A 26,449-nucleotide genomic window follows, 5' to 3' on the forward strand; every position below is an offset into this window, starting at 1 on the left:
CCTGCTACAGTTATTCCATGTTTGGCTTATAGATATTTTGCATATGGAAATTACAAGATACTAAAAAAAAAAAAAAAGAGGGGAGGAAAAAACAAAACAAAACAAATAAATAAATAAAAAGCTATTCCATAGCATTGGAACATGCTTCTCATCTCCCATGCTAGATTTAACCTCTTAATTTTATCTCTTAAACAGAGGAATCCCTGGGTGCTAAAATTTTCTGATTGAACACAGGACAATAATGATTTCCTGAACTAACTTATTCAAATAATGTCAAACCAGAGTAGATTTGTTCTTATTTCTCAGACATTTTCAGTGTTATAATCCCTGCTAAGGCCAACCACTTACATTGCAGATCTTGTCTCACTCCGCGGTAATTGAGGGCACTGAAAAGCATGATGGTGGTCTGAAGCAGGATTTATTCCTGTGAACTGGCTCATGGTGAGAGTTGGAGAAGCTTTCCAGGAGAATGACATTTGGCCTGTGTCTTGAAGGTAGAGGAAAAATTTTGCAGGAAGACAAAGAGGGAAGGCATATTTACCCTCAAGGCACAAAGATGTGGATGTGGGAAAAAGCAAAGTGTTTGGGTCCCTGCATCACCAAATAAGTAATTTCATGAGCTATAAGAACAAGAGGTGGGTCCCTATGTGTGTAGACTTGTGCAGGCTTGTTGGGTCAATGTGATAGAGGAGGGGCAGTCCATTGGAATTCACAATTTAATTTAAATAAGTGTGTGTATGTGTGTGTATGTATGCATATAATTTTTGTATGTAATAGGCCTCACACTGGGCACTTGGAACACAGAGAAGAATAAGAGAGTGTTGCCCTCAAGAATCCTGTGGGTTGCTAGCCATGAACTGCCTGCTGCTCACATCAAGCTCCTCAGTGCTTCCTGACAGACCGGACAGAGTATTCAGAGAAGAAGAGCAAGGGGAGTTGGTACAAAACAACTCCAAATTTGGAGAAATCGAATAGTAAGCACCTTAGATGACTGACAAGCAGCATCAGCTTTTCATCTGAAGAGCAGTTCATTAGGGCTGAATAACTAGTTTATTGCATAACCACAAAGAAAGCTCTTTTAGCCTGATCTGAGTCCTAGTGTTTTTAACTTTTAAAAAATTTAATTATTAAACAATTCTTATTGGAGAACAGCGTGTTTCAATGTGATGTTAGTTTCAAGGACTCAGGGACTGATTCCAGTTTCAGTCCTTTCTAGAAGTCTGCATATAAGGTCACTGAGTTCCATTTCCCCATTGATAACAGCAGCATCCCTATTCTCTCCTGCTTCATAGAGTTGTGAGGATAAAATAAGATGATGGATGCAAAGCATTATGTAATTGTAAAAAAAAGCTATATAAATACAATGAATTTAGGCATAGCTCAGAGGTAGGGCATTTGCTTCACAAAAATGGCCGTTAACCCCAGTTATTGTCTTCATTGTGGTGGCCAGACATTTGACAATGGATCCTAATAGTGACTTCTGTAAGATCTGTCAGGTCATTGTGAAAAGAGCTTGCATTATCTAAATACAAAAGTCTCCAGATTCTGAAGAAATACTGTGTTTTAATAAGTTATCTCTCTTCAAGTATTTAGATAGCATTTTGAGGGCCTTCTATTTTATTAACCTTCTCAGTGGATAAGGATTGAGAATTACATTCCTGTATCGTAAGAGGAATTTCACTTTATCAGCATCTGACATGACTTCAGAAAACGCTGATGGGTCTGAAACAGTTTGCTGCTCAGAATGTCTCCCATCACTGAAAGCATTAGAGACCCTTATCAAATAAGAATTGATTCAACGTACAGCTTCCCAGAAAGGCCATTTAATGTAGATTAATGAGTTTCTGAGAGATTAGAGTTAGGAAGTTTTGATACAAAACATGTACCAAAATTAGTAGAGATTCCGTGTTAGGGAAGAACAGAGGAAAAATGATATTCAAAACTTTCTGCCTGGTTGTCTAGTCTTTGTTTAGTATGCAGCTATAGATATGCACACTTTAAACAATGGTGCCAAAATATCATTGTTTTAAAAACTAATCTTCTAGTGAGTGTAGACATACAATTTTATCCTTCAAGATGACAAACTTTGGTTATCTTAAAGAGGTTGAACTCTGTATATTGAAGATCGCTATGATTTTTACTGGGCTGAGAAACTAATGCTTCTAAATACCAAACTTCAGTGTGTTTTTGCATCTGCCTTTTATTGCATTTTTTTTGCAAGAAGTTACCAACTACCCAAAATGTGTAAGATAAAATTCCCCAGTTCATATTCCACTAAGACCTTTAGAATCAGATTAACAAGTTCTCCCAATACTGCTGGTTTTAAAGTTTGGATTATTTAAAATGACTGATTTTTAAGAAAAGAAGTGATAATTTTTATAATATTAAGTAAATATATCCATGGATGTAAAATGTGTTTCTATTAACTCAGGTTTTCTTTTAGGCATTTTAAGACAGTTTAACATTTTCTCCATTAAGTTCCTGTAAATGTAGTTAGCTTAATCCCTAGATGCATTGCAGTCTATAATGCTGTTGTGAATGGCATCTTAAATTTTTATTGTATTTTCTCACTAGTGATTATGCTGGTGTAGAGCAAGTTTTCTCAGTAGTCTTACTATTGACTTTTGGGGCTGGGTGGAAAGCTGTTCTGTGCATCATAGATTGCTTAGCATCATCTCTGGTCTCTATTCTCTAGTGGACAGCAGCATCTTCTCAACAAAATGTAGCCATATATTGGCCAATGGCTGCTGGCAGGCAAAATCACCTGCTATTTGAGAACCCATTTGTTGATGAATGTTTTTTTTTTCATGTTAAACTTACATTTAACAAACTTGATGAACACTCTTAAAAGTTATAACGGTTTGAGGATCCTCTCAGTATTTCACATAGGAATTATTTACCAACTACATATAAAAATATTTTTACCTAGTTGGTAAATAATTCCTATGTGAAATACTGAGAGGATCCTCAGGATGGGGAACACATGTATACCTGTGGCAGATTCATTTTGATATTTGGCAAAACTAATACAATATTGTAAAGTTTAAAAAGGAAATAAAATTTAAAAAAATAAAATAAAATAAAAAAATATTTTTACCTTTTCTTTTCCAATCCTTAAATTTTTTTTCTTATATTATTGCCTTAACTAAAATTCTTGCTTGGAGTATAGCCTTAACTTGTTAGTACTGAGCATCCTGGCCTAATCACAGACTTTAAAAGGAATTGAGTGAAGTTTCTCCATTGAGTATGACATTTAGTGTAGTTTAGAAAATCTTTATCACAGCAGGGCTGTTGTAGGCTTTCAATTTTCTAAATTTTTTCTCTTTTTCTCCTGTTCATAAATAGGAATTAAATGCTATTTTATAACTCTTTTCTTTATTCAGAAGATTGTTCATTTTTCTCCTTTATTTCATTCTTGTGGAAATTACATACATGAGGTCAAATCATCCTTGAGTTATTGGAAAAATCCTTACATGAGTATCATTATATCTCTTTGTATATATCTGTATCTCTGCATATAAAATTTTGTGGATTTGGGTTAACTTTTACATTATGCCTATTCCATGTTTAGTTGAAGTATCAATATTATTGTTGCTTAGTCACTAAGTCGTGTCTACTCTTTTGTGACCCCATGGATTATAGCCTGCCAGGCTCCTCTGTCCATGGATTCTCCAGGCAAGAATACTGGAGTGGGTTGCCATTTCATTCTCCAGGGGATCTTTCCAATCCAGGGACTGAAACTACATCTCCTGCTTGGGAGGTGGATGTTTCACCACTGAGCTACCTGACTTTATAAATGAATTGGTAAATTTATTTTATTTTCTGGACTGGAATGCAAAAGTAGGAAGTCAAGAAACACCTGGAGTAACAGGCAAATTTGGCCTTAGACTACAGACTGAAGCAGGGCAAAAGGCGAATAGAGTTTTGCCAAGAAAATGCATGGGTCATAGCAAACACCCTCTTCCAACAACACAAGAGAAGATTCTACACATGGACATCACTAGATGGCCAACACCAAAATCAGATTGATTATATTCTTTGCAGCCAAAGACGGAGAAGCTCTACACAGTCAGCAAAAACAAGACCAGGAGCTGACTGTGGCTCAGATCATGAACTCCTTATTGCCAAATTCAGACTTAAATTGAAGAAAGTAGGGAAAACCACTAGACCATTCAGGTATGACCTAAATCAAATCCCTTATGATTATACACTGGAAGTGAGAAATAGATTTAAGGGACTAGATCTGATAGACAGAATGCCTGATGAGCTATGGATGGAGGTTCAAGACATTGTACAGGAGACAGGGATCAAGACCATCCCTAAGAAAAAGAACTGCAAAAAAGCAAAATGGCTGTCTGAGGAGGCCTTACATACAGCTGTGAAAAGAAGAGAAGTGAAAAACATAGGAGAAAATGAAAGATATACCCATTTGAATGCAGAGTTCCAAAGAACAGCAAGGAGAGATAAGAAAGCCTTCCTTAGTGATCAATGCAAAGAAATAGAAGAAAATAATAGAATGGGAAAGACTAGAGATCTCTTCAAGAAAATTAGAGATACCAAGGGAACATTTCATGCAAAAATGGGCACAATAAAAGACAAAAATCAATTCGGTTCAGTTCAGTCGCTCAGTCGTGTCCGACTCTTTGCGACCCCATGAATTGCAGCATGCCAGGCCTCTCTGTCCATCACCAACTCCCGGAGTTCACTCAAACTCACGTCCATCAAGTCGGTGATGCCATCCAACCATCTCATCCTCAGTCGTCCCTTCTCCTCCTGCCCCCAATCCCTTCCAGCATAAGAGTCTTTTCCAATGAGTCAACTCTTCGCATGAGGTGGCCAAAGTACTGGAGTTTCAGCTTTAGCATCATTCCTTCCAATGAACACCCAGGACTGATCTCCTTTAGAATGGACCGGTTGGATCTCCTTGCAGTCCAAGGGACTCTCAAGAGTCTTCTCCAACACCACATTTCAAAAGCATCAATTCTTTGGCTCTCAGCTTTCTTTACAGTCCAACTCTCACATCCATACATGACTACTGGAAAAACCATAGCCTTGACTAGATGGACCTTTGTTGGCAAGGTAATGTCTCTGCTTTTGAATATGCTATCTAGGTTGGTCATAACTTTCCTTCCAGGAGTAAGCGTCTTTTACTTTCATGGCTGCAATCACCATTCTGCAGTGATTTTGGAGCCCCAAAAATAAAGTCTGACACTGTTTCCACTGTTTCCCCATCTATTTCGTATGAAGTGATGGGACTAGATGCCATGATCTTCGTTTTCTGAATGTTGAGCTTTAAGCCAACTTTTTCACTCTCCTCTTTCACTTTCATCAAGAGGCTTTTTAGTTCCTCTTCACTTTCTGCCATAAGGGTGGTGTCACCTGCATATCTGAGGTTATTGATATTTCTCCCGGCAATCGTGATTCCAGCCTGTGCTTCTTCCAGCCCAGCGTTTCTCATGATGTAATCTGCATATAAGTTAAATAAGCAGGGTGACAATATACAGCCTTGATGTACTCCTTTTCCTATTTGGAACCAGTCTGTTCCATGTCCAGTTCTAAATGTGGCTTCCTGACCTGCCTTTAGGTTCCTCAAGAGGCAGGTCAGATGGTCTGGTATTCCCATCTCTTTCAGAATTTTCCACAGTTTATTGTGATCCACACAGTCAAAGGCTTTGGCATAGTCAATAAAGCAGAAGTAGATGTTTTTCTGGAACTCTCTTGCTTTTTCCATGATCCAGTGGATGCTGGCCATTTGATCTCTGGTTCCTCTGCCTTTTCTAAAACCAGCTTGAACATCAGGAATTTCACGGTTCACATATTGCTAAAGGGTGGCTTGGAGAATTTTGAGCATTACTTTACTAGCGTGTGAGATGAGTGCAATTTTGCAGTAGTTTGAGCATTCTTTGGCATTGCCTTTCTTTGGGATTGGAATGAAATCTGACCTTTTCCAGTTCTGTGGCCACTGTTGAGTTTTCCAAATTTGCTGGCATATTGAGTGTAACACTTTCACAGCATCATCTTTCAGGATTTGAAATAGCTCAACTGGAATTCCATCACCTCCACTAGCTTTGTTTGTAGTGATGCTTACTAAGGCCCACTTGACTTCACATTCCAGGATGTCTAGCTCTAGGTGAGTGATCACACCATTGTGATTATCTTGGTCGTGAAGATCTTTTTTGTACAGTTCTTCTGTGTCTTCTTGTCACATCTTTTTAATATCTTCTGGACAGAAATGGTGTGGTCTTAACAGAGGCAGAGGATATTAAGAAGAGGTGACAACTGCAGTTGTCTTTCTATTACCAACAGCAGCAAGCTCTGCCTGGCTGAGCTAATGTAGTCAAAGAGAAAATACAGCTATCACCCTGGATGCTGCCAGGAGTACGGTTATCTCTACTAACACACACAGTGTTTACCCTAAACCAGACATGTAAAATATTCTCTTTCATTATTTCATTTAATACTTACAGGAATTCTAATTTGTAGGTGTTATTATTATGATTAGTACTATTATTATTATTCTGGGAATTTTATAGATATTCCATTCAATTTACCAAATAGTTAAGAAGTACCTACTCTTTCCAGGCATAGTTTCGGGCATCAGGATTACAACAGAGAACAACTAGACAAGGGTCCTGTTCACATCTTGAGTCTGGAATGGGAAGGCAGACCAGCAATTTAACAAGATAATTTCAGAAGGGTATATGTTCTTAAACAATAATCTGTCTTGATTCAGTTGGTCAAAGAAAGTCTTTTGAGGAGTAATTTATTTAAGACCTGAATGGTTCGAAAGAAGTAAGCAGGCACATATTTAGAAACAGGTATTTCCAAGGCGAGATGCTGTCCAGTGCAATGTCCTAAGTCAGGGTAAAGCTTAGTAGAAACAGATGATGAGGGTGACTGGATCATAGCAAGGAAACCAGAGATTAATACTAGATAAAGCTGAAAAGCCAAACAGTGTGCAGTATACGTTGGATATTAAATTAATGCGATTCGGTGGTGGTAGGGGGACACAGTTTATTCCATAACATACTCCCAACCACAACATAGTGAGAAAAGATAAGTAAAAAATCTTAAAGCAGTTAAGGGAAAGAAAACAGATATTACTTCAAAAAGCAATAGTTTAATAACAGACTCTTCAACAGGTAACAATGGAAGTGGGAAGCCAGTGGATAATATGAAGTTGAACTGTATGATAGTGCTATTTTTGTACATTAAAAGTTGTCAAACACCATCAATTTCATATGATTTAAACAAATACCTTTAAAGTGAAGAAATGCAATAACTGCCAAGCTGTGCTATGCTGTGCTTAGTCGCTCAGTCGTGTCTGACTCTGTGAACCCGTGGACTCTAGCCTGCCAGGCTCCTCTGCACATGGGGATTCTCTAGGCAAGAACATCGGAGTGGGTTGCCATGCCTTCCTCCAGGAGATCTTCCCAACCCAGGGTTCAAACCCAGGTCTCCCGCATTACAGGAAGATTTTTTTTTTTTTTTTTTTTTACCGTCTGAGCCACCAGGGAAACCCAAAATTGTCAAACATCATCAATTTCTTATGATTTAACCAAATATCTGTAAAGTGAATAAAAGCAGTAACTGCCAAGCTAGAATTCTATAACCATTAAACATGTCCTTCAAGATATATGGGAAAATAAAGACATTTTTAAACATTCATTAGGAATGTTGAGTGTCTCAAGTTGAAGGCAAATGATTCCAGATGAGATGTATAATATGCGAAAGAAATAAAGAACAAAGAAAAGTATTAATATGTGAGTGAATGTAAATAAATATTGACTGTACAGAACAGTAATAATATCAAACTGAAGTTAAAAAATTTTAAATATTAGATAAAAATAATTCATTTAGATTTTCTAATGAAGTCAGTGGAATTAAGATTTGTAAGGACTTCATATTATTTAGGAAGAGAATAGTGGTTTCAATTAAATTTAGACTTTGATAAAGTGTATGATTTCCATGTTTATCAGTAAGGTTGAACACCTTCTTGTATGTCTTTGAAAATTTGGATTTTCTCTTTGACAATGAGCTGATTAAAGTTTTGTGCCCATTTTTATGTTGGGGAATCTGTCATTTTCTTTTCAGTTTGTTAACTGTCTTTATGTTTTATGCAACTTCTCTTTCTATATATATCTCAAAAAATGAATTACAAAAATGTAGGGAGGTAAGAATTAATGTTGATTGAAGATCTATTTATATATCTACTATTTTGTGAAATCTGGTAAAATATCCATCATCATTCCTGTTGTGAAGACTGCAGCTGAGCCTTTAGGAATTTAATTCAGTACCCGAGTTCATGCAGTTTGTGAAGACCAGTGAGTGACCTTCAGCTCTGATTCCCACTGTGTTTGTCCACTTGTCCAAACCAAAGAGTTAAAAGTTCATCTGATTAATATATCTGGAATATTGTGTACAATTCTAAGCATTGCACATTAAAGAATATTTAAGGATTCGACATAATTGGAAAATCATAGTTAATATATAAGGAGAGCAAACCAGCAAATCCTAAAGGAGATTAACCCTGAATATTCATTGGAAGAACTGTTGCAAAGCTGAAACGCCAATGTTTTGGCCACCTGATGTAAAGAGCTGACTAATTGGAAAAGGCCCTGATGCTGGAAAAGATTGATGGCAAGAAGAGAAGAGGGCAGCAAGGATGAGATGGTTGGATAACAAAATGATTCATTGAACATGAATTTGGGCAAACTCCTGGAGATAGTGGAGGACAGAGGAGCCTGGCATGTTGAAGTCCATGGAATTGCAGAGTTGGACACAACCTAACAACTGAAAAATGACAACAAAGCTAATATATTAATGTTGAGACCTTTAAACTAAATCATGTACATTTTAAGGCTTCTTTCCATAAAAGAAAACGTAGAGGAATATGGGGAAAGGGAGAGAGAGGATAGCGTTGTTTTTCATGACATATCCTCAAAAATTTGGAGGACAGTGGTATGAAAGAAATAATGAATATGTACTATATTAGCAATACCAAATTACTCTCTTTAATGGGATGTAAATACAGTGCCTAGTCTAGAACCATGTGCCTTAAGGGCCTATGGACATGTTTGGGTTTCGGGAAAAAGTTGGTGCTAAAATATGAAAAGAAAATAGAAAAATCAAAGTTAAGTAGAAGTCCACAAAATCTAACATTATTAAGATTACAGATAGACCAAATTTTATTAAGATTAAATTTTTATTTGCAAAAATGTGATTTAAATCAGGAAAGATCTTTAATAGGTTTACTGAATGTACAAACATGTATGCTCACTGTTCCAGTGCCACAGCTTTGAGTCCTAAAATAGATTCTGATAAATTTTATTTTGTGTGATCTCCATTAAATATATGTAATTGGTAGATTTATTATATTATATACTGTCCTATCAAATATGTTTTCAATAGAAGGGAACTTCTATTTAACCAGGTTTTGAAATAAGAATTGACATATTTAAAGAAAATTTTACATGTCTGATAATTGGAAAAATTTACCATACACTGGATTCTGGCTCAATAATTCCAGGACTCATTTATTCTCTTCTACCACATACCTCCATGGCTGATGCTCATGTCTCATTCATTATTATTCTAGAGCCTCCAACCCTGATCACTCATATGGCAATTCTAGGTGAGTTTGCTTGTGAGATGGATGAGTTCTAGAAGCTGTTTGTAAAGTAAGTTAACTCAGTGGGCTTCTCTGGTGGCTTGGTGGTAAAGAATCCACCTGCCAATTCAGGATACCAGGTTTCGATCCCTGGGCTGGGAAGATCCCCTGGAGAAGGAAATGGGAACCCACTTTAGTATCTTGCTTGGAGAATCCCATGGACAGAGGAGCCTGGCGGGCTACAGTCCATAAGGTCACAAAAGAGTTGAATATGAGTAGCGACTAAAACAACAACAAGAAGTTAATCCAGTAGGCTTAGGGTGTTCAAAACCCTGCACATTCCAGACAAAGAAGTGGTTCCTGACTAGCTTCTGTGAAATAACCTCTAAGTCCCTGGAATATATTGTCTGAGAAGAGTGTCTTTGTATATCTTAGGCTTTGGGCCACACCAAACAGCTCACATTAATGAAAATTTATGGTGGTTGTCTGCTTTTGTTTACCTAGGGCTCTGGGCCAGGGCTCTGTGTCAGTTTCATCTCTGGAGGGTTTAGAGACTGAATAGTTAAGCTCTGTCATGTGGACACTCCATGCATATGAGATTGTCCTCTGGTAAATTACTCTGGATGTCAAGACCCAGGAAAAGTTTCACTGATTGGCAATATTTTGTAAATGTTGTAAATACCTTCAGAATGGGGACAGCAATTGTAACTAGCTTCTGGGTAGTTATAATGATTAAATGAGATAGTGTGTGTCATATGCTTAGTATAGTGACTGACACTGTTCTAATTAGAACTGTATAAATCCCACGGATGGAGGCGCCTGGTAGGCTGCAATCCATGGGGTCATGAAGAATTGGACATGACTGAGCGACTTCACTTTTCACTTTCATGCATTGGAGAAGGAAATGACAACCCACTCCAGTGTTCTTGCCTGGAGAATCCCAGGGACGGGGTAGCCTGTCGTCTATGGGGTCGCACAGAGTCGGACACAACTGAAGTGACTTGGCGGCAGCAGCAGCAGAGCTTGTTAAATAAAACTAAGGGCTTCCCTCATGGCTCAGACAGTAAAGAATCCACCTGCAATGTGGGAGACCTGGGTTCTATCCCTGGGTTTGCAGAATCCCCTGGGGAAGGGAATGGCTACCAACTCCAGTATTCTTGCCTGGAGATGTCCATGGACAGAGGAGCCTGACAGGGGCTACAGTCCATGGGATTGCAAAGAGTCAGACACAACTGAGCAACTTCACTTCATTTCACTTCACAGGAATGTCAGAGGTTGGAACTTGCAAGCCTATATCGAGCATTGGAGTAGGGGAGATGAGGTTAAAACAGTCAAGAAGCAAAGAGATGTGGAGCAAATAAATAAATAAAACAAGTATTGATGTATACTCACGCACATAGCTAGGCAAAGGACAAAGCAGAGGAAGAAATTGGTTTGGTTTAAGACATAGACCCTAGTCTAAGCAAAAGTTTTAGAAATTCACCTTGTTGGGTTCTGACCAATGAGTGAGTGAGTGAGTGAGTGAAATCGCTCAGTCGTGTCTGACTCTTTGTGACCTTGTGGACTGTAGCCTCCCAGGTTCCTCCGTCCATGGGATTCTCCAGGAAAGAATACCGGAGTGGGTTGCCATTTCCTTCTCCAGGGGATCTTCCCGACCCAGGGATCGAACCCAGGTCTCCCGCATTGCAGGCAGACGCTTTACCGTCTGAACTAAAGGGTTTAGAGGCCGTCAAATGGACATGACCTATAAAGGCAATTTTCATGGTTTTACATAGAAATGACCTCTAATGGAAGAGAACACAAATGGGAACTATTTGAGATACATTTCTATGTATAATGTAGTTTGCACATAATTCAGCATTTTAAATGAGCACTCTGCAACCGAGACCAAATATCAATCATCTCTTGAGGTTTTCTACTAGGAATCTACATAGGAACAAATGTTACTCCTGCTTTTCTCTTCTATATCAAATGTCCTGAAGCCTTTGTGTCTCTCTGGAGCGAGGCCGAGTTTCTGAAGGCATATTCCAGTATAAACATCATCGGTGGGGTAGAGAAGGACCTGGTCAGTTACATTGTACAGTCTCAGGGCCAGGTGACCGGAGTAGAGGAATCGCCTCCTCCTGCATAAGGTGGGTAGAGGCCAGTGTAAACAACTTCCGGAATGTAGTACTTGAGTTTCTTATCCCGATGAGGTCCAGCATTATGAATCACGTCACCAATAAACAAATCTTTGGCTTTGTTCCCGGATAAGCTATTCAAGTAATTCAGGAGATGATGGGTGTTCACAAAAACCTCATCATCGCCCTTGAACACAAACTCGGCATTTGGGCAGGAAGTGCTCACCCACCTGAGAAAGAGTACTTCTTTCAGACACAAGTTGAAGAATGCATCTCTGTAGTTCCACAAAAGAATGTCTTGGTGCTTCTCACTCTCAAATTTCAGCATATCTGAAAGGTCAGGATGGTTGTCCTCTGCGGGGGTCTGGCCCAGTAAGAAGACTTGCACCACCGTTTGGTTCCCCACATTGGTTTCTTTGCCCCAAGATTCCCGAATCGCTTGCCTTCTATGAAATGTGAAGTTAGGGACTTAATCTCCAGCAATAAGAAGTAATAATACCTAAAGAAAGGTTCTGGAAGATATCTGACCCTCCTCGGGCATATTGGAACAAGGTACAAGAAAAGATGAACAGGAGGTTCAATCCCAGTTTGAACACATTAGCCAATCAGACAGGAGAAGCGTAGGGTTCTCCAATACAAGCCATCTAAATTACAGTGAACTTGACCTGAGGGTCATGTCAGCAGTTTCAGGTTTCGACGGTTTGCCAGACAGATTTAAAGATTTTCTCCTATATTTGAGATGTCGAAATTATTCTGACCAATAGAAAAGTAGAATTAAAACTATAGAACCTGGCAAATAATATCCTCTTGTCCTTTCCTTATATTTCATTTTTCACTATATTGTTTTTTTTTTAAATTTTTATTTTATACTGTGATATAGTTGATTAGCAATGTAACTTCAGGTGTACAGCAAACTCATTCAGTTGTACATATACTTGTATCTATTCTTTTTAAAATTCTTTTCCCATTTAGGTTATTACAGAGTATTAAGCAGAATTCCCTGCGCTATACTGATTGTTGATTATCTATTTTAAATATAGCAGTGTGTACATGAAGAAGGAAATCACAACCCAACCCACTTCAGTATACTTGCCTGGGAAATCCAGGGACAGAAGGGCCTGGTGGCCTAGTCAGTGGAGTCACAAAGAATCAGACATGACTTAGAGACTAAACAGAGGCAACGTGTGTACAGGACATTATATTTCATTTTGCAGAAAGTTTTCTGAAGCTGTGGCTGCACCAGTGGTGACTCTGGTGAACAGAGTGTTGCCCTTCTTACCAAGGCTGTGTTAAGTGCCCGAGATATCTACACAAATACAGTGACTTAGTTATACACAAGCAGCTTCAAAAGGACCTCCCTATTTATCTGCCCTTGAATTATCTTTTTCACTCCAATCCTTTTAGGTTCTGGAGCTTCTACCATTCTGGAACATGGTAAAACGAGACACCGTGATCCCTCCATTTGTTGTGGAGTTTATAATTAAGTCTTCATAAAGCTGAAGAAGTAGTGTGTGTGTGTGTGTGTGTGAGTGTGTGTGTGTGTGTGTGTTGCTCAGTTGTGCCCACTGTTTGCGACCCCATGGACTACAGCCTGCCAGGCTCCTCTGTCCATGGAATTCTCCAGGCAAGAATACTAAAGTGGGTAGCCATTTCTTTATTTAGGGGATCTTCCCAACTCAGGGATCGAACCTGGGCCTCCTGCATTGGAGGAAGATTTTTTACTGTCCAAGCCACCAGGAAAGCCTGAAGAAGGAATAGTCTCACAATTTAAGGAAAGCAGGGATTTTTTTGTAGGGCAATTGAGAAATATTACTCTACAAATCTAAGGTCATTACAAGTGTTTAAGAAACTGCTAGACACTAAACATTTCCTCTGGTCACTGGGTATCACTATCTTATTGGGTAGCAAGTATGAATTTTGCAGGATAAGCCTTATAGCTAGCTGATCATTGACTCTCTTCCTATCTTATTGAATGCATGCTCATCTTTTTTACTTCCTAAATATTTATTATAGTATATATGTATTAGCTCTTGATTCCTTAAGTGTATGTTTTCTGGGCTCTCATTTCTTCCAGGTGATTAAATCATGCTTCTTCCTTAATTCCTGGGGCTTTCCTGTGAGTAGAAGAGAGAAAGAAGTAAGTTCAAAGTAAAACAGACAATTACCTCTATTCATCCACCAAAAGTCAGAAAAAGAGAGGAATTCTCCTTCGAATTGGAACACTCCATCTCATAGTAAGACTGAGAACAGAGACTGCATCTTTTGTGTGTTCTTTTCGTGTGCTTCCCAACCGTCAAGTGGCCTGAAACTGTTTCTTCACGGAAAGTATTCACTCTCTCAAAACCAAGACAGGGACACAGAGGCTCACAGTCTAGTAAAGTACAGAAACTGAACAGATGGAAATTTCTTTCATTTAATTGGGTTCACAGGCTCTGAGGGAAGGCAGAAAAAGTAATTTGAAGGAGGTCAATCTGGGAAGAAATCTTTTTTCATGGTAAGAGGGAATGAATTTACCATGTAAGAAATCTCATAAATATTAAGACCTGTACCCTAAGAAATACTATCTAGTGTCAGGAACATCAGTTATGTCTCCTAACATTCAAGAGGAACAAAAAAATCCCTTGAATTTAAGGAAGTCCTCCTTATTTCAGATTTAATCTTTAAATCTGTGAAGTTATGGTTCAGATGGAATCGGTGGTGGCCATAAAATGTGTCTGCATAAGGAGGTATCTACTTAGGCTGATAGATTATGATGTCAAGCTTAAAGATCATGGGTTCTGCAATTCTGTAACCAATCCCCCTCTCATAGGTTTGTTTGTGAAAATCAGATTATCAAAAAAAGAAAACCTTATGTCTTGAAATGGCAAATGTAGAGACTGTGAGTTGGAGTCCCAGTCTTTTTTTAAAAATTAATTAAGTAGACTGCATCATGGCATGCAGGATATTTCATTGTGGTGCACAACTCTCTAGGTGCGGCACACAAACTCTCTAGTTGTGGTATTCAGGCTTCAGAATGTGCAGACTTTGTAGTTGTGGTGTGCAGGCTTAGATGCTCTGTGGCTTCTGGGATCTTAGTTCCCTGACCAAGGCTTGAACCTGAGTCCCCTGCATTGCAAAGTGGATTCTTAACCACTAGACACCAGGGAAGTTCCTAGAATCCCATTCTTTATAAATAAACTGCTCAGGCTGCCTAGTTATTTAATGCCCTCCAATTTCTCACCTATAAAATCTAGGATCTAAACTCATCATATATAATAAATCTTAGAAACCTAATTATGAAAGGATCTTACATCACTGTTGAGCTTTAGGATGGAAATCCCTCACTCACTCTCATGGAAATCATACAAAATTACAAAGGAGGATAAAAAATTAAATTCTATTCTTTATGTATGTTAGCATCTAACACCTGCCTTGGGTCATTTTTCAGACCTCCCTTGTGGTGCTAGTGGTAAAGAACCCTCTTGCCGATGCAGGAGATGTAAGAGAGAGATGCAGTTTTGATCCCTGGGTTGGGAAGATCCCCTGAAGGAAGGCACGGTAGCCCACTCCAGTATTCTTACCTGGAGAATCCCCATGGACAGAGGAACATGACAGGCTACAGTCCATGGGGTTGCAGAGAGTCAGACACGACTGAAGTGACAGCATGCATTGAGAACAATTTTTTTTCTAGCTGGAAATACAACATATTTCTCCAATTCTTTTTTTTTATTTAATTTTTTTTAACTTTACAATATTGTATTGGTTTTGCCATACATCAACATGAATCCACCATGGGTGTACACGTGCTCTCCATCCTGAACCCCCCTCGCACCATCCCTCTGGGTCATCCCAGTGCACCAGCCCCAAGCATCCTGTATCCTGCATCGAACCTGGACTGGTGATTCATTTCTTATATGATATTATACGTGTTTCAATGCTATTCTCCCAAATCATCACCCCCTCTCCCTCTTCCACACAGTCCAAAAGACTGTTCTATACATCTGTGTCTCTTTTGCTGTCTCACATACAGGGTTATCGTTACCATCTTTCTAAATTCCATATATATGCGTTAGTATACTGTATTGGTGTTTTTCTTTCTGGCTTACTTCACTCTGTATAATAGGCCCCAGTTTCATCCACCTCATTAGAACTGATTCAAATGTATTCTTTTTAATGGCTGAGTAATACTCCATTGTGTATATGTACCACTGCTTTCTTATCCATTTGTCTGCTGATGGACATCTAGGTTGCTTCCATGTCCTGGCTATTATAAACAGTGCTGCGATGAACACTGGGGTACACGTGTCTCTTTCCCTTCTGGTATCCTCAGTGTGTATGCCCAGCAGTGGGATTGCTGGGTCATAAGGCAGTTCTATTTCCAGTTTTTTAAGGAATCTCCACACTGTTCTCCATAGTGGCTGTACTAGTTTGCATTCCCACCAACAGTGTAAGAGGGTTCCCTTTTCTCCACACCCTCTCCAGCATTTATTGCTTGTAGACTCTCCAATTCTTTCCTTTGATATTTTAATTTTAAGGTTAAATTTTCTAGTGAAAATACTTTACATAAAGTTTAAAAATGTTTTGTAAAGAATTCTTGAGATAACCGATATTTCACAAAAAGGAGTGGAATAAATGTTTCTAACGCCAATCTAAGAGATGGTTAAAAGCACAGTAACAATTCTCAATGCGTCATTCATTAAAATGAATTGTAGCTAGTTTGTAAGTTAATTGAAACTATATCTTTAAGTGATTCTCGTATTTATCACTTTAATACCAAACATTTTTGAAATGAAAGCAGATTCTTTACCAGCTGAGCCACAAGGGAAGCCCGAAATGAAACCACTCACTACATTTTCTGTTGAAGTCCATTGGTCATTAATTTCTTATTGATAACTGACAACTTGTAGTTATTGCTATGATCCCAAGTTATTTTTAATGCTCTTGTTCAAAGATGTACTCTGGGTCATTTCTTGATCTTATTTAAATGGCCAGGTTCCTAAGTTTATTGCCTTAAGTGGGCTCCTTGTTATTTTTTGTTTCTCCTCTTGCTACTAGTCATTACTATTAGATGTTACTTCTCATTGCTATGGTGTACCTTCTTGTACTCTACATTTCTTTTTAATTTGTTGTATGTAAACTTCTATAGACCAAGAGTCTCCAAGTTAATGAAACTAGTTGAATAAGATCAACTTTTACAAAAAAATTTTAGGCTTGAAATTCAAGATGGGGAAGAGACATGTTAAGGAATGTTCCATGATGAAATGGGTTCTGACTGAGACATAGAAATAAAGAAGAGCATGCTCATAGAAGTGGTGATGGCATCAGTCAGAGGAAAAAGAATCTTCACAAATAACATGCTCAGTTACATGCTTCAGGGGCAGCATGCAAATAATGAGGATGCAAAACGTTTGTATTTGAGGAACACAGCAGTTGCACTCAAGTTATGTAAATGTAAATATAGTTTCTTATTTATAACTTTTGAAAACTAAGAGGATAACTAGTTCCTCTCTTTTGTAAGTAGCCCAGGGTCCCTTTAAATATAAATAAATGTAGAAGTAGTAATGAGGAGGAGCTGGGATAAAGTCACCACATGTTCATCAAAAACTATCTAAGGAGCATCTGCTGTGGGGAGGTACTTTGCCAGGCATTAGTGGTGCAGCTAGTGGTAAAGAACCCGCCTGCCAACGTAGGAGACAAAAGAGACTTGGGTTTAATCCTTGGGTTCTTGAAGATCCCCTGGAGTAGAAATGGCAACCCATTCCAGTATTCTTGCCTAGAAAATTCCCTGGGCAGAGGAGCCTGGGCAGGCTACAATCCATAGGTCTGCAGAGTCAGCAGACAGCTGCACAGTGAATGAGGCAGGCCTATTCCCCTCCCTCCTGAAACTTCCTGACACTTTGAGGGATGCTAAAAAACAATGTAACATTACAGGGAGCTAAGTGAGGAGTATATGGAAATTCTCTGAACTATTTTGAAACTGCTATAGAAGTCTGAAATTTGTTCAAAAGAGAAAAAAAAAGTATAAGGACATTTATGTCAGGACAAATTCAGGATGTTTAGGAATATTTGATGAATGAAGAAAATCTGGTGGCCTGGGAAAGAAAGGGGTCAATTAAATCCAGATAGAGTAAGTAGTGTTCTTGCCTGGAGAATCCCAGGGATGGGGGAGCCTGGTGAGCTGCCGTCTATGGGGTCGCACAGAGTCGGACACGACTGAAGCGACTTAGCAGCAGCAGCAGCAGCAGAGTAAGTAGTATATAGAATGGGTCTGTGGTGGGGGACAGTGTTGGTGTATAAGTGACAATGGCATTTAAGATGATGGAGCATACAGAGTGAGAGGTGAGGAGATGCCAGCCCACTTGACCATCCCATCATGGATCACTACTCTAACAACCAGGATGCTGGCAACAAGGTTTTTTGAAAACCAGAGGTGCTGATTTTTAACATATAATCTTGGCTAAGTGCTGAAGAATTGATGCTTTCAAATTGTGCTGCTGGAGAAGACTCTTGACAGTCCCTTGGACAGCCAGGAGATCAAATCTGTCAATCCTATAGGAAATCAACCCTGAATATTCATTGGAAGGACTGGTGCTGAAGCTACAATACTTTGGTCACCTGATACAAAAGGCTGACTGATTGGAAAAGACCCTGATGCTAGCAAAGATTGAAAGGAAATGGAGAAGAGGACAACAGAGGATGGGATGGTTGGGTGGCATCACCATCTCAATGGACAAGAGTTTGAGCAAACTCTGGGAGATAGTGAAGGACAGGGAAACCTGGTGCACTGCAGTTCATGGGGTATCAAGGAGTTGGACATGACTTAGTGACTGAATAAACAACAAAACCTTGGTCTGATCCTTTTTCCTGAGTTACTGACATAAAGCTTCTGCTCAGCCAAGCTTTATATTACACTTTACCCACTCCCCTGCTCTGATAGCCAAGCAACTAGATTTTTCCAGTAGAATGTTTGGTTATAGGAAACTGTGAGTTATCACATGGAAGATGCTCTCCTATCATGCAACCCCTAGTGTGTGAACTCACTAACATTTTGCTTTTATTTATTCTAGTATCTAGGGTTGCCTTAACAAACAGAGATATTAACTGGAAACTTCTTAGAGTTTTTTGTTGAGAATCCTGAAGTTTCTAGATCATCCAAAAAACCCTGGGTGTATAGATCTTTGTTCTTACTCATTCAGGCATGCTTATCTTTTTCTTTAACAATTATTTGTTGAGTGTCAACTGTAAGTAGGAAAGACAACATAGTAAAGTAGAAAGACCCTTGAAATGGGGATGGATGAGCAGCATTCAGGCCCTCTCACTCACTGCTAGCTATATAATATTACATAGCTTACTCATCCTGAACCCCAGTTTTGCTTGATGTATTGTGAATAGTAAGTGAAGTCATTATATAGATTTTTAGGTTTTGCAAATATTTCTATTATTTATTTTTTCAAAGAACTCTTTATTTGATGTATGTTATCTCAGTGCACTCCCTTTTTACTGACACTAATATTTTATAAATAACAAGTCTCAAACTGGTGATGTTAAGAAATTTTACTAAAGTCATAAGGCTGATAAATATTGTAGCCAGGATCTTTATATAGGTTTGTTTGTTTTTTTTTGACTCAAAATCACATGCTCATTCCTTTTCTCAAAAGCATCGTGTCATTTATAGTACATGAGTATAATATCAGGAAAAATGTAAAAAGATTACATGAAAACTGGCTTGATCTATTTTCCTTTCTGAGTTTTTAGCCTCAATTTTTATTGGCCTTCACCTCATTTGATTATGGTCAAAACTACTTGAAAAAAAACACATGTTCTCAAGTCTCTTGATGTGCCTACAGCTTATAGGAAGTGCAGTTACAAGAGGGATAAGAAGTTGGGTGGGGGGTATGTGAGGTTCATTATACTAGTCTCTACTTATTGAATGATTTAAACTTTGTAATCAAAAGTATATAAAACCTTTATATACAGAGCCATCTCTCCCCTTTGTTTTTCAGCTAAACATCTTGCTAGAACAACAATACCACATTCTCTATTCACTGTGCACATATCTGGAGCCTGTCTTCAACCTCCTCCAGAGCTTTGAAACTGCAAAATGATAACAAATAAATTCTGTATTTTTTATATTGAAGTATAATTCATTTTTAATTGAAGTATAGTTTTTATATATATATACACACACACACACACACACACACACACACCAATTAAAAACTATACTAACATATATATACATATGTTCTCTTTAAAGTTCTTTTGCATTATAGGTTGTTATAGAAAATCCCATGGACGGAGGAGCCTGTTAGGCTGCAGTCCATGGGGTCCTTAAGAGACAGATACGGCTGAGCGACTTCACTTTCACTTTTCACTTTCATGCATTGGAGAAGGAAATGGCAACCGACTCCAGTGTTCTTGCCTGGAGGATCCCAGGAACCAGGGAGCCTGGTGGGCTGCCATCTATGGGGTCGCACAGAGTCGGACACGACTGAAGCGACTTAGCAGCGGCAGCATAAGATATTGAATATAGTTCCCTGTGCTGTACAGTAGGTCCTTTTTGTATATCTATTTTTTTATGTAGTAGTGTGTATCTGTTAATTTGAAATTCCCAATTTATCCTCTCCCCAACAATAAACTCTGTATTGACAGTCATATAAGATGAGTAAGTTTTAGAGATCTACTCTGCAACACAGCACCTACAATTAGCAACAAGGGCTTCTCTGGTGGCTCAGATAGTAAAGAATTCACCTGCAGTGTGGGAGACCTGAGTTTGATCCGTAGGTTGGGAAGATCCCCTGGAGGAGGGCACAGCAACCCACTCCAGTATTCTTTCTTGGAAAATCCCCATGGACAGAGGGGCCTGATGGGCTACAGTCCATGGGGTCACCAGGAGTTAGACATGACTGAGCGACTAAGCATAATTATGTACTTAAAAATTTGTTAAGAGGGTAAGCCTCGTATTAAGTGTTCTTACCACAAAAAACATATAAACAACAAGAGGACACAGAAATACATTGCAGGTGATACATATGTTTATTATCTTGATTATAGAATGGTTACAGGAATACATATATGAATATAGATATGTGTGTGTATATATATATATATAGAGAGAGAGAGAGAGAGAGAGAGGCAGGAAAGCTATGACAAACCTAGACAGTGTGTTAAAACGCAGAGATAGTATTTTACCAATAAAGGTCTGGATAGTCAAGGCTGTGGTCTTTCCAGTAGTCACATACGATTCTGAGAACTGGACCATAAAGAAGGCAGAACACTGAAGAATTGATGCTTTTGAATTGTGGTGCTGGAGTAGACTCTTGAGAGTGGCTTGGACAGCAAGGAGATCAAACCAGTCAATCTTTAAGAAAATCAACCCTGAATATTCATTGCAAGGACTGATGCTGAAGCTGAAGCTCCAATACTTTGGCCACATGATGTGAAGAGCTGGTTCATTAGAAAAACCCTAATCCTGGGAAAGATCGAAGGCAGGAGGGAAAGAGGACAACAGAGGGTGAGGTGGTTGGATGGCATCACCGACTCTGTGGAGTCTGAGCAAACTCCAGGAGATGGTGAAGGAGAGAAGCCTGGCCTGATGCAGTCAATGGGGTCGAAAAGAGTCAGACATGTGAAGTAAGCCAGAAAGAAAAACACCAATACAGTATACTAACACATATATATGGAATTTAGAAAGATGATAACAATAACCCTGTGTATGAGACAGCAAAAGAGACACTGATGTATAGAACAGTCTTATGGACTCTGTTGGAGAGGGAGAGGGTGGGAAGATTTGGGAGAATGGCATTGAAATACGTATAATATCATGTATGAAACGAGTTGCCAGTCCAGGTTTGATGCATGATACTGGATGCTTGGGGCTAGTGCACTGGGACGACCCAGAGGGATGGTATGGGGAGGGAGGAGGGAGGAGGGTTCAGGATGGGGAACACATGTATACTTGTGGTGGATTCATTTTGATATTTGGCAAAACTAATATGATTTTGTAAAGTTTAAAAATAAAATAAAATTAAAAAAACAAAAAAGAAAAGAGTCCGACATGGCTTAGCAAATGAAGAACAGCAACAGCGTTCCATCTAGTATTAAAAGTTGTGCCCAGTTTTATCCACTAGATTGTCCTGAGGGTAGGATTGTCTTTTCTTCGTCATCTTTATCCAGTGACCATTCCAGTACTTTCCAATAAATATTGGTTGAATTTAATCTTAATGTTATTGGAAAATGTTGCCTTTCCTCCCTCCCCCCACCCCAAACTTGAATTAAATCAGGGAAAATAATTTGAAAACCTCTGAGTAGTTGTGAGCTTTGCCCAGTTTTTGTCTAAATATGACTGATGGTTGACAGACACTAGCAGTTTTTGTTACCTAATTTTTTCAAACAGATTTCCATTTGTCAGAATTTGAGCTAATCTGTTTTTCCATTTCAAAATCATATTTCAACTCCTAGTTCAATTTTGTACAGATTTACCTTTTGGCTCTCACGTAAAGTAAAAGTTTTCTAAAAGGCACGGCACTATATTTAATAGCTAGTGCTAGGCAGAGGCAACCAGAGCATTACTGAAATCAAATTAATTGGCCAGAAGGGACTGAGCCTGGAAGCATTTTGGATTAAAACTGTTCTCTACACTGCTGTCTGGGACAATATATTTCAAATAAAACTGCTTTACATAAAAGTTCTGTTGCAATTCAATTCTATAGAGATTTTTCTCTTCTCACAAAACATCTAGAGTGTTTTTCCAATAAAAAAGAGTGAGCTGGGATTGTTTTATCTTCTTTCACATTAGCTTCACATATTTCCCATGATAAAATTAAAAGCAGTTCACCTGTTTTATGCATTGGGTTGGAGTGCCTTTACATAAATACATTAAGAAAGTTTATAGATATGTATATGTGCATATTTTTAATATATGAGCCTATAGCTACTAGGGAATTTGTGAGATTGGAGAGAGTCTTAAATAGGAAAGAAAGATACATGCTAGAGAATACATACTTGTTAAAATTTACTTGAGTTCTATTGAAGTGTTGTTTCAGAAAATGCACTAGAGAAGGTAAATCTTTATTTTTGAGATATTTGAAAATCTGAAATTAAAAGAGAATGTTTCAAAGACCATTTACATATCTAGACAGTTCAGTTCAGTTGCTCACTCATGTCCAACTCTTTGCAACTGCATGGACTGCAGCATGCCAGGCCTCCCTGTCCTTCACCAACCTCTGAAGTTTGCTTGAACTCATGTCCTTCGAGTCGGTGATGCCATCAAATCATCTAATCCTCTGTCATCCCCTTCTCCTCCTGCCTTCAATCTTTCCCAGCATCAGGGTCTTTCCCAATGAGTCAGGTCTTCACATCAGGTGACCAAAGTATTGGAGCTTCAGCTTCACCATCAGACTTTTCAATTAATATTGAGAACTGATTTCCTTTAGGAAGGACTGGTTTGATTTCCTTGCAGTCCAAGGGATTCTCAAACTTCTCCAACATCACAGTTCAAAAGCCTCAATTCTTCAGTGCTCAGCTTTCTTTATGATCCAACTCTCACATGCATACATGACTACTGGAAAAATCATGGCTTTGACTAGATGCAACTTTGTTGGCAAAGTAATGTCTCTGCTTTTTAATATGCTGTCTAGGTTGGTCACAGCTTTTCTTCCAAGGAGCAAGCATCTTTTAATTTCATGGCTGCAGTCACCATCTGCAGTGATTTTGGAGCCTAAGAAAATAAAGTCGGTCATGGTAGACAGTTTAAACATTATCTCTCTCTCTTTATATATATATATATATATATATATATATATATATATATGTATGTATGTATGTATAGGCACATGATTTTTAACATATTTTGTCAGTAAGAATTCCAATGAAGCCTGTAAATGTACAAAATGAGAGTCATATTCCTGAAATTGTTGTGCCACAGCTCCCTAAAAGGTGACTTCACAGAGGGTCACTGCTTTTTTAAAAACAAGGCATTGAAAAGTTTCTTTAGGTCCAATGAGATTTACTTGGAGACATGTCTATACTCTCGACTTTCATTTCCCCCTCATTCTTTTGAATATAGTTAAGGTAAAACTTTGCTTTTACTTTTCTTTCTCTTAAAAGCAGGTTTGATAGGTGATCCTGAGGGAATGAGATAATGAGGAAGGAGAAAATGCAGCTCAGAAAAGGGAAGTTGAAATAAAGGTTTTTAAAAAGTTATTTATTTATTTATCGCCAGAGTAGTTAGAGCTTCCTCCTTCACCTCAGCCAACAGAAGTAGTCCATAGAAACCTAAAAATAAGTTAAAAGGAAACATTAGTGAAAATCACTAGGGTTGAGATTTCATTTTGGCAGTTGTAGGAATTTGTCAGGCTGAAAGTGACTTGGATAGGAGTCATGGAAATGTAGTTAAAATAGATGTGGTATTGTACGTATTTTCCCTTAAAAAATCACTTTTTTTTTTTTGCATATAAATTCAATTTCTTTTTTCTTTTTCTTTTAAATTTATTTATTTTAATTAGAGGCTAATTACTTTACAATATTGTATTGTTTTTGCCATACATCAACATGAATCCTTCATGTTGATTCACTTTGTTTTTAATGCTAGAAAGAAAAGGTAAGTATGAGGAGGTCGTAATCAGAATTCAAAACCATCAGATTTCATGAACACAGAACTTAATAGAGGATTTATGAAAACTGGGTCAGGATTTGGGTTAAATTTTAGAATTTTATCCTGTATTGTTTTAAAACAATAGCAACTGATAAAAGTTGAAAATACAATATTACAAATATCCTTGTAACCTTAACCTTGATTCACTGATTGTTAATATTTTGCCACATCTCTCTCCATATCCTTTTAAAAAGATAAGTTTCAAAAGTATGATGGTGATATCAAGACACTTAACCCTTAAGTATTTCAGTGGGTAACTCTGACATAATCACACTCAAGAATTTTAATATTAATACAATACCAGTATCTAATATACAATCCATATTCATATTTACCCAAATAAGCCCCAAGAAAGTGAAAGTGAAAGAAAGTGAAAAGCACTCAGTCCGACTCTTTGTGACCCCATAGATTATACAGTCCATGGAATTCTCCAAGCCAGAATACTGGAATGGGTAGCCTTTCCCTTCTTTAGGGGATCATCCCAACCCATCTCCAGAGATTGAACCCAGGTCTCCAATATTGCAGGCAGATTCTTTACCAACTGAGCTATCAGGGAGGCCCAATTAAGCCCCAAAGGTCCATTTTAAATTTTCAACTCAGTATCTGATTAATGTTCTTAGAGTACCTTTGTTTGCCATATGTCTTTAAATTCTTTTAGTTTAGAACAGTCACCTTACACTTTCTGTTTTTCCTGATTATGATATTTTTTTGAAGAATCTGGGCTAGTGGGCTCATAAACTCCGTCACAATCTGGATTTGCTCAATCACCTATGATTAGATTCACGTTACACATTTTGTCTAGAATAATACCTAGGTAATACGCTAATTGGAGGAGGAAATGACAAGTCAGTCTAGTATTCTGCCTGGAGAATCCCCATGGACAGAGGATCCTGGTGTGCTTCAGTCCATGGGATCTCATAGAGTCGGATATGACTTAGAGACTAAACAACAACAATATGCTAATTGGGTTTCCCTTGTGGCTCAGATGGTAAAGAATCTGCCTGCAATGTAGGAGACCTGTGTTTGATCCCTGAATCAGGAAGATCCCTTGGAGAAGGGAATGGCAACCCCCTGCAGTATTCTTGCCTGGAGAATCCCATGAACAGAGGAGCCTGGCAGGCTCTAGTCCTGGGGTTGCAAAGAGTTGGACATGACTGAGCTACTAACACAACAACAATATGTTGATTAACTTGATTGTGGTGATCATTTCATAATGTATACACAAATCAAACATCAATTTGTACATCAATATAGACAGCTTCCATTTGTCAGTTATGCCTCACTAAAGCTAAAAAAAATTAAAAAGAAACTATTTTACCTAGACAATGTTTTGTACTTCCCTCTGCATCAAGTCAAAAGACTAATAATATCTGGCTTTTTCCTTTTTTTGGTGATTCTAGATTAGATCACTTGATTAAGATGGTATCCACAAGATCTTGCTGTTGTAAATGTGCATTTTCTGCTTGATAAGTCATGTACATCCTATGTGCTGATACTTTGAAATTATATGTATAATGTGATCTTCAGTAATTTCTCAGCCAATAGTTTTAGGACCTATTAATAGCTAAACCATTACTTTGATGTTTGGCACTGATCTAATTATTTTTAATTCTATCATTCTATGTTAATTAACTGACATTATTCTACAAAGAAGAACTTCTACTTATTCATCCTTTTAGTATAGTTATGGGTTCCCAGATTCTTTTTTTTAATAAATACTTCAAAGCCTATTATCACTTTTTTTGATATTTACATTAGTCCAAAATTATCCAGTGAGATATATTTTAGCTTGGATTTGTGCCCTATTGACATGTCCCTAATTAAAACTTAATTCTTCAGCAATCATTCTAGCTTGCATCATCCACATCCCCACTTTAGGAATAAAGGATTTATTACCAATTGTTCCAAAGACTGAGGGCTGACACCTCCAACTGTCTGCCCTCTCTGGGACTCATCCTTCACTGAAGATAGCTGCCTTTTTCAAGATTATACTCCCTTTCTGACATGAGGGTCTATGTATGGGGGAGAGAGCTGGGAACCTGTATCTGATAACTAGTCAGTAAATATCTGGAAAAGCTTTGCTTC

General features: G+C 38.2%; 1 pseudogene; it reads right to left on the reverse strand.

Annotated features, from left to right (window-relative positions):
- Positions 1-11,347: 11,347 nt before the first annotated feature.
- Positions 11,348-13,153, reverse strand: LOC781616 (N-acetyllactosaminide beta-1,3-N-acetylglucosaminyltransferase 2-like; annotated as a pseudogene).
- Between the last annotated feature and the right edge of the window lie 13,296 nt (positions 13,154-26,449).

Source organism: Bos taurus, chromosome 1 (assembly GCF_002263795.3).
Source record: "Bos taurus isolate L1 Dominette 01449 registration number 42190680 breed Hereford chromosome 1, ARS-UCD2.0, whole genome shotgun sequence".
Taxonomy (NCBI): domain Eukaryota; kingdom Metazoa; phylum Chordata; class Mammalia; order Artiodactyla; family Bovidae; genus Bos; species Bos taurus.